Source organism: Meles meles, chromosome 9 (assembly GCF_922984935.1).
Source record: "Meles meles chromosome 9, mMelMel3.1 paternal haplotype, whole genome shotgun sequence".
NCBI lineage: Eukaryota > Metazoa > Chordata > Mammalia > Carnivora > Mustelidae > Meles > Meles meles.
In genome coordinates, this window is record NC_060074.1 from 27,754,556 (window position 1) to 27,763,258 (window position 8,703).

Consider the following 8,703-nt stretch of genomic DNA (forward strand, 5'->3'; position numbering starts at 1 on the left):
ATCAGAAGAGACTCCGAATTGCTAAAGAAATGTTGAAAAATAAAAACAAAACTGGCGGCATCACGTTACCCAATTTCAAGCTTTACTACAAAGCTGTGATCACCAAGACAGCGTGGTACTGGCATAAAAACAGACACATAGACCAGTGGAACAGAGTGGAGAGCCCAGATATGGACCCTGAACTCTATGGTCAAATAATCTTCAACAAAACAGGAAAAAATATACAATGGAAAAAAGACAGTCTCTTCAATAAATGGTGCTGGGAAAACTGGACAGTGATATGTAGAAGAATGAAACTCGACCATTCTCTTACACCGTACACAAAGATAAACTCGAAATGGATAAAAGACCTCAACGTGAGACAGGAATCCATCAGAATCCTAGAGGAGAACATAGGCAGTAACCTCTTCGATATCAGCCACAGCAACTTCTTTCAAGATATGTCTCCAAAGGCCAAGGAAACAAAAGCAAAAATGAACTTTTGGGACTTCATCAAGATCAAAAGCTTCTGCACAGCAAAGGAAACAGTCAACAAAACAAAGAGGCAACCCACAGAATGGGAGAAGATATTTGCAAATGACAGTACAGACAAAAGGTTGATATCCAGGATCTATAAAGAACTCCTCAAACTCAACACACACAAAACAGATAATCATATCCAAAAATGTGCAGAAGATATGAACAGACACTTCTCCAATGAAGACATACAAATGGCTATCAGACACATGAAAAAATGTTCATCATCACTAGCCATCAGGGAGATTCAAATTAAAACCACATCGAGATACCATCCTCTGTCTCTTTTTAATTGTGTTATATGTGACTGTTTTGCTATTGAGCTGAAAGAGTTCCTTATGAATTTGTTATATTAACCCCTTAGCTGATACAGGATTTGCATATATTTTCTTCCACCTCATAGGCTGACTTTTCATTTTGCTGATTTATTTCCTTTGCTGTACAAAAGCTTTTAATCCCTCCCCTCCCCTCCCCTTTTCTGTTTCTGTTTCTTATTATCAGGGAAGAAAAATTTCCCCAAAGCTCTTCAAAGACTTCCCCATGTGCTAGGACTGGGCTCCATGGACACTGCTAACTGCAAGGGAACCTGAGATTATGACCTGTCTTTTTCACCTTTTTGTAGGATGTGAGAGAGGGAGGGGGCATGCACGTAGCCAAAGCATGGTTGGACAACATCCTGCACCACAGTGGCTGGGCTCTGTCTGGGTTAACCTGAAGAAGAACTAGGAGCTAGGTTAGGCAACGGGCATCAGCTGCCCCAGTGGCTTCATCAGTAAACTGGGCTCTCAGCCCTTGTTGCTTTCCTTGGACTTTGCCCCCTCAGGAATCAATGACTTAAAATATCTGCTCGAACTTTCATCTTGCCCACTAGATTGTGAGCTGTTTGAGGGAAAGGGCTAAGATTTATTTAACAGCCAGAATCTGACGCATGGTAGAATTTTTTTAGGGGATAAAATCATGAATTCATTAATAAATATTTTTGGTTAAATGAATTTGTTAATTAATCAGTGGAGGACCCCCACTGACAGATACACAATACCACAAAACCAAAACCTTATCCTTAGGAGTACTGAATAAGACAAACGAAATAAAGACATATTTCACAATAGAGAGATACACTTAACAGTCTCAGAGTTGTGATCATTTGCACGGTTATTTTAAGGAGAGATTTTTTTCCTCTCCCTATACTGTTCTGTGGATAATCAAGAAAGAGAAATCACACAAAACCTTTTTACATGGGTTCACAATAAAATACTATATATGATGATGATGATTTATAGTTCCAAAGGAATATGTAATATCTTATTTGATCTATACCACAAATGTGTGAGGTAGGTAAAGAGAGATCAGAAGTATCATGTTTGTAGTTGTGGGACAAACAATAATAATACAAGGACAGGGTGCCTGGGTGGTTCAGTTGGTTGAGGGTCTGCCTGGGGTCATGATCACTGAGTTCCTGGATCCAGTCCTACATCAGACTCCCTGCTTGGTGGGGAGTCTGCTTCTCCCTCTGTCCCTCCCCACTACTCGTGCTCTCTCTCTCTCATTCACTCTCTCTAATAAATAATAAATTTTTAAAAATTCCAAAAAATAATACAAGGAGAAAACAAAAATCAATCATGTAGGATTGTTTACACACTGATTCCTTCTCCAACTTCACCAGGAATAATCCTGTAAATTCTGGTCTGATTTCCACCTACTGTGCTCTAACAAGAGGAAAGTTGGAGTTTTTGTTGTTGTTGTTTTCTGGAAGAAGAGATAAGTTGGTGTAAATAGTATAGTACTTGGAGGATAGGAAGGAAGGATAACAGAAAGCTATGTGAATAGGGAGTGAGTGAAAGGAAAAAAGTTTTACCTTCCCGGAGACCAGAGCCAGAGAAGCCATGACAGGAAAGTGCTGGAGAGGAAAAAGAATTTGAGCAAGTATTTCTGAGAACCAAGTATTCCACTCCCTTTAATGTCTTCAGAGAGTGATGAATAATAAATGGAATTCCATCTTTATTATTTGTAATTTGGAAATATCTCTCTCTCTTTTAAAAAAAAGATTTTATTTGATAGAGGGAGACACAAGAAGAGAGGGAACACAAGCAGGAGTGGAAGTGGGAGAAATAGGCTTCCTGCTGTAGAGCAGAGGGCCTGATGTGGGGCTCAATACCAATACCTTGGGTTCATGACCTGGGACAAAGGCAGACATTTAAGGACTGAGCCACCCAGGTGCCTGGGGAATGTCTTTTCTTAAATCTGACACTTCTCAGACTGAATCACATGGGTCTCTGTGTATGTATTAGGGTTACATATATGGATGAAACAAAGGCTCAGAGACGTTAAAAAAAAAAAAAAACTCAGCTCAAATCAGTTATGTAGTCAGTAGAACCTAACAATGCCAAAATCTTGATTCTATGCTTTAATCTTCCATCTTATTCTACAAAACTAAAGTGCATGCATTTGGATTTTTGGGGGGTGGGATACTTTTCTGTTCTGTTCAATTCATGGAGATATCTCAAGTTTTCAGTTTGCTTCTATCAAACAAATATCCTGCAGGGTTCAGAGTCTTTTTCTTTTAAATTTCTTTATTTCCTTTTTCTTTTCCTTATTGTTGACACCTTATTGGAGACCTGTGAGCATCTTTGGGCTGTGTGTCTGAGAGTGATAATTGAATTTCTCAGGGTGCAAGCTATCAAGAAGACAGGTTTGTTTTACTTTGTGGCACTTCCTTGGTGGCAGATTTGCTTGATGTCTTTCTCCCTGGCACCCCACCCTCACCCAGACTGAGTCACAGCTGAAGGCTTCACATCAAAGTATAAAAGAATGAGAATCCACAGGGCAATCCACTCATCAAAAGTTTAGGATTATGACATCCTGGTTTTTCTCTTGCTTGTTCTACCCTGGGTGAAGTTAGTCTACTTGCTCATGCCTTGTTAATTCAGATTGATCTAAGGGACAGGTGTAGAAATGTTTTCAGTGTGTATTTTGTAAATGTGTAAATCAAAGCTGTTTGTCCCCATCTGTTTACTAGAGGGTATAAACAGGCATGGACTGTGGTAGAAAGATTTTTGGGTATTTAGAATTTTATCAGGGGAAAGACAAAGGCCTGGAACTGGTACCCAAACAGGTAATTCTTTTTTGAAGGGAGGGGCATGAGGGGGGAGGGAGCATTACAGTAACTACTTGGGTTCTTAAGATTGTGGGTAAAGGTATAGGATAGAGAGATAGAGTGCCTATTTGCCCCTTTTTATAGTGTTTTCTGATTTTGTTTGTTGTTTTAACTTGGATTTGGTGGTATTTGTGGGAAAGTTGCAAAAGAAACAAGGGTTTCCAAAGAACCCAAGTGCTTAAGAGGTGGAGGGAAAAGTACTGCCCTAAAGCAGAGGTCATTTCAGATTATTCTGGGAAGGCATGGAGGAGACTCTTGCAGTGAGTGGTCCAGCTGTGACATGGTGAGGGCTGAAGTGGGGCGGTGGCAGGAAGAAGGACAATGCGATGCAGTAATACAGAGAGGAAGGGAGGAAGGGAGGGACCATGAGGCTGAAGCCCCCTCCCTGGGCAAGGAAAATTCAGATTGGGGCTGCTGCTGTCACTTAATATGATTTGTTGTAGTTGTGTGGGTATTCACACAGGGGCATGCACTATTTGTTCTCCCTGTTCCACATAATCTGGGCTCTAATCTGATGGATATCTGACAAAAACAACAGCACATCAACAGCCAAAGGAAGTAGAAGGATCCCTGGGACCTCACAGTGAACATCTCCTTCATGTGGAGACAGAATAAGGAGAGGGGAATTGAAAGTGACCAACAATCAAAAGCTAACCTTTAAATTCACAAACTCTCCAAGCTAAATGGAACTATGGTCCATCCCTAGTTAAAATATCTGGTAAAATATCAAGCATTAATTACTACGTTTTGTTTATTTTTCTCTAACAGAAAGATGAGAATATAAAATGGAAAAGAGTGCGGAGAGAACTTGGCATAGCCAGAGGACTACAAAGAGATCATCAGGAATAAGCTGGAGGTCCATGGGGAGAGATATGGCTCAAGGGCAGAGAGAGGCCACACTTTAGAAGGCCCACACCACATCTCATGAACAAAGATTGCATATTTTAGCCAGTCAGTCATAGGGATCCATCAATGACTTTTCAGCATACGTTACATAATCAGATTTGCATTTGAGAAAGATATATCTAGTTGCAGAGTGACAAGTGCAATGGAGAATGGCAGGTGAGGGTAGACAAGAGGGATTGACTTCTATTCCACGGTGTTGAACTCTGAACAACCCCCAAAGTTCTAGGATTGGAGCTTGAAATACCATCTCATTCTGACTTTGGTAGCTCTCTCAGAGATAGACACAAAATTCCTTCTTGGTTCCATGTCCATGCATCATGACATGAAGTTGGAATCTTTCTAGAAATCCAGCCAGGAATACTGATTAAGGAAAAGAGGGCTTTAGGAAAAACTTTGGAATTTTGTGGAACCACAGCAGCCTGGATAATGAGGATCTCCCCCCCCACATTTGTACAGTTTTCCAGCTTTTACAGTTTATTTTCAGAGTGTGTTTCATCCCATCCTCACAACTTCCTCATGAGCTTAGTCAGCTAGAAAAACTCTCAAAGCTTCGGTTTCCTTGTCTGCTTAATACTGGGATTAATATGGGGCCTGCTCAAGGTCAGATGGCTAGTTAACCCAGATTCAGAAGTCACTCTCAGACCTCCTGGTCAAGTCCATAGTCTGGGCATCACCTCTGCAGCAGGCAAGGCTTAGCCATGCGTGCCTGCGTGCTTACTTGAATGTGAATCTGTCTATAACAGAGGGGAAGCTGAAGGGCAGGTATGGGTTCAATTTGTATCCTCTCCAAATAATATGCCCAATTCCTAAACCCTAAACCTGTGAATGTGACACTGTTTGGAAATGAAGAATTTGCAAATAAAATCAAGTTAAGATGAAGTCATTAAGATGTGCCCTAAACCAATACAACTTGTGCCATTTTAGGAAGGCTGAGACACAGGGAGAAGTGGGACAAAGGCAGATATTTGAAGTGATACAGCTTCAAGGCCTGGATGTCAAGATCAGCGGCCCTTGTCAGAAGCTACCAGAGGCAAGAAAGGATTCTATTCAGAGCCTTAGAGGAAGCATGGTCTTGCTGACACCTTGATTTCAGACTTCTGGCCTCCAGAACTGTGAGAGAATAAACTTTTGCTGTTTTAAGTCATTTGGCCTGTGGCACGTTGTCACAGAAGCCCTAGGAAACAAATGCAGTGCCCTTGGTCCCCAGTGTGTCACTGCTGTGTCCTTCAATAATCAGACAACTGTGTAGGCAGGACTTACAGAGAAATTCCTTTGCCCACTGAAGAATACAAATAGAGGGCCAGTGAATCTTGGGAGAAGAGTTGGTACATCAAAACCTGTCTGCTTAGCCAGCAAAATGAGAAAATATTATTGTATTCCATGTATCACCCTTTAGAATAGATGTTGTTTTTCAACTCTGATAGGCCAAGAGGTTCTAGTGAGGGGAAGGGGGCAGTTACTTGACTATAAACCATACTGAATGTGCCCACACAGCTCTAGGTTCTAGGGATTGGGGGTGGGGGCCTCGGGATCATGATATACAAAGTCCTTGACTTTCCAGAGACTTCATTCTACCTAGTGAGGGAGAGTACTAATTTGTTAACTAATTGAGTAATGGGTTTCTTCCTATATTCTATAAAAATAATGGAAAATTAGGGTCAAAATGGTCAGACATCAATTGTCAATGACCTGCTTACATGCTTATGGGCTACATTTTGTCTAATAAGAGGATGTAGGTGTTGTAGGCAAAGTGAAATTATGTGGTCAATTAGATGGAAATCTTGGAGCAAGGGAAATCCTGCCCTCTGATATGGAAAGAAAAGGGGAGCCCTGGCTGCTCTGAAAATATGCAGTTTGGAAAGCTACAATTTTAATTCTTTCCTTCAAGATCCTCTGTAGAAGAGGGACTTTAAGAGGTATTACCTGGATACCTAGAGGTGATGTTGGGAGACAGGGTCTTGCTGAGCCCCTATAAGGACTGATAAGGATGTCAGAAATGAGGATGGGCTTCTTTGAGATTTCATTCAACAAACCTGAATCCCACACTTCAGACCATTAGGAAGAGTCTTGTGCCTTCCCCCTGGTACCTATTTAACTTGAGTATGGGGTGATTAACTTCAATTTTATGTGTTTCATGGGAAAGAGGAGAAAAGAAACATTAATTTGCTTCCATTCCTTTCATGGAAGTTATGCAATCTAAGGTTTCTCTAACTCACTGGGGTAGGAAGGAGAAGAAGAAGGTCAAGAAAAGGACAAGGCATGCTTGTTGGGTAGAAGACACATGGAAGAGAGAGGAAGTGAAGACACAGGGTAATGACATTTAATTTTTACTCAGAGAAAACATGGGTATATGAACATATGGGTGTGACACACATGAATGTCTTCTAAGGCAAACCTAACAAGGAAAAGATTCTCATCTACGGTTAACCTCCTAGTGCCCTGAGTTATACCAGAACCTAGGAACAAGGAAGGTTTACTCCCTCAGGAAATAAGCCATTATCTCATTCAGTGTCAGGACTCTGGAGGCTCTTTGACGTCAGAACTGCTTGCCACTCCTCCCAATGGCCTTTGGCAGATACTGGCTCCCAGACCCCCTTGAAGGTCCCATCCTTCACAGAGACATTTTTACTACTATTGTCTTCCCACAACATATCCCTCTCCCAGACCCTAGGGAATCCAAATGCTGAGAATTACACTGTGCACTCGAAAAGAAATGATGAAGTCAGCCTGTCTCCCAGGGTGCAGGAGCCTGGGGAGTGGCTAAGGGAATGCAGGTGGAAGAAAGAGGTAGGGAACAGCAGGGCCTTCAGCCAGTCCCATGGTCAATCAGAAGGTCACTGGTGACCCATGTCCACATAGGAAAAGGCAAAAACCATTGTCTCTGGATTCTCTTTACTGTCTAGTATTGGGTCAGTGTTGTTGGACCCTCATTATCTCTGGGGTAGGTCAATCAGATCTGTTTCTCAAGCCATAGAAATATTGAGGGGGAGATCTTATGGGAACATGTTCTGGGGATTTAGAAAAACGTGTTTGAAAATTCCAAGAAAATGGGAAATTCATGAAGGGCAAAACAGCTCATTGCATCTCCCCCCACACCCAACACAACCTACTCACCTTGCAAAACTTCCATTTTCCTGTCACCGACACTAGTAGCTATCCCTTCCCCTCTGACCCCCGTTATTCAGGTTCTTCAAATATTCTGTGTTTTTCCCTAACATGACCTGCTTAGCAAATCCTTTGTATTTACTTCTGAAATGCGTTTCTGACTTGTTTTTTTGTTTTGTTTTGTTTTTGTTTTTGTTTGTTTACTTAGCAGCGATGACCCTTAGTTTCCACACTTGAAAAGTAATAAAAATAATAGTACTTACTTCATAGAGCTGTTATAATGATGAAATGTGATAATATAAGTAAAATCCTTAGTGCAATGGCTGACATCTAATAAGTGTCAGCAAATGTGAGCTATATTATTATTTTTATTACTATTGCCATCCTGCTCTCTAAGCTCTCACCACCTTAGGCCAGGATTCTTGCAACATCCTTCTACTGGAGTCTCTGCCTGCAATCTCTCCTTTCTCCTGAAAATAAGCCTGCACAGTCCTGACACATTAACATTCTTTAAAGGCATGCTTTGCCATATTAGCCCTTTGCTCCAGAGCTTCCAATAATTCCAGGGTGCCTGCCATACTGAATAGAGTTTCCTCAGACTAGTATCTCAGGTTTTCCTTTTCTAATACTATAATCCAGCATAGAACTTTGGTTTCAACATGGTTACTATGTCTCTGGTCTCAGCTTAGCCTAGACAGTTCGTGTTGCCTCTTCTTTCTCTCTATCCAATCTTTCGTGCTAATGAGACATACCCTGCCTCATCCCTTTCTCCTCCAAACTGCATCTTACCTAGCCCAGCTGCAGTACCAGAATCTCAACCTTCTTTGCCTCTGAAGAACAATCAGTCGGGTTATTATAGTACAGATAGAAAAAGGCATTGCCCTGGTCAAAGCAATAGGATTTTATTAATGCAATGGATGGGGTCCCGAGAGTGAAAATGTGCACCCTCATGCTTCATTCTTGGAGACTGATTGGTTCATCCTGGTTCTATTTCACCTTTGCCTCTCTTCTTGTATTTGCAT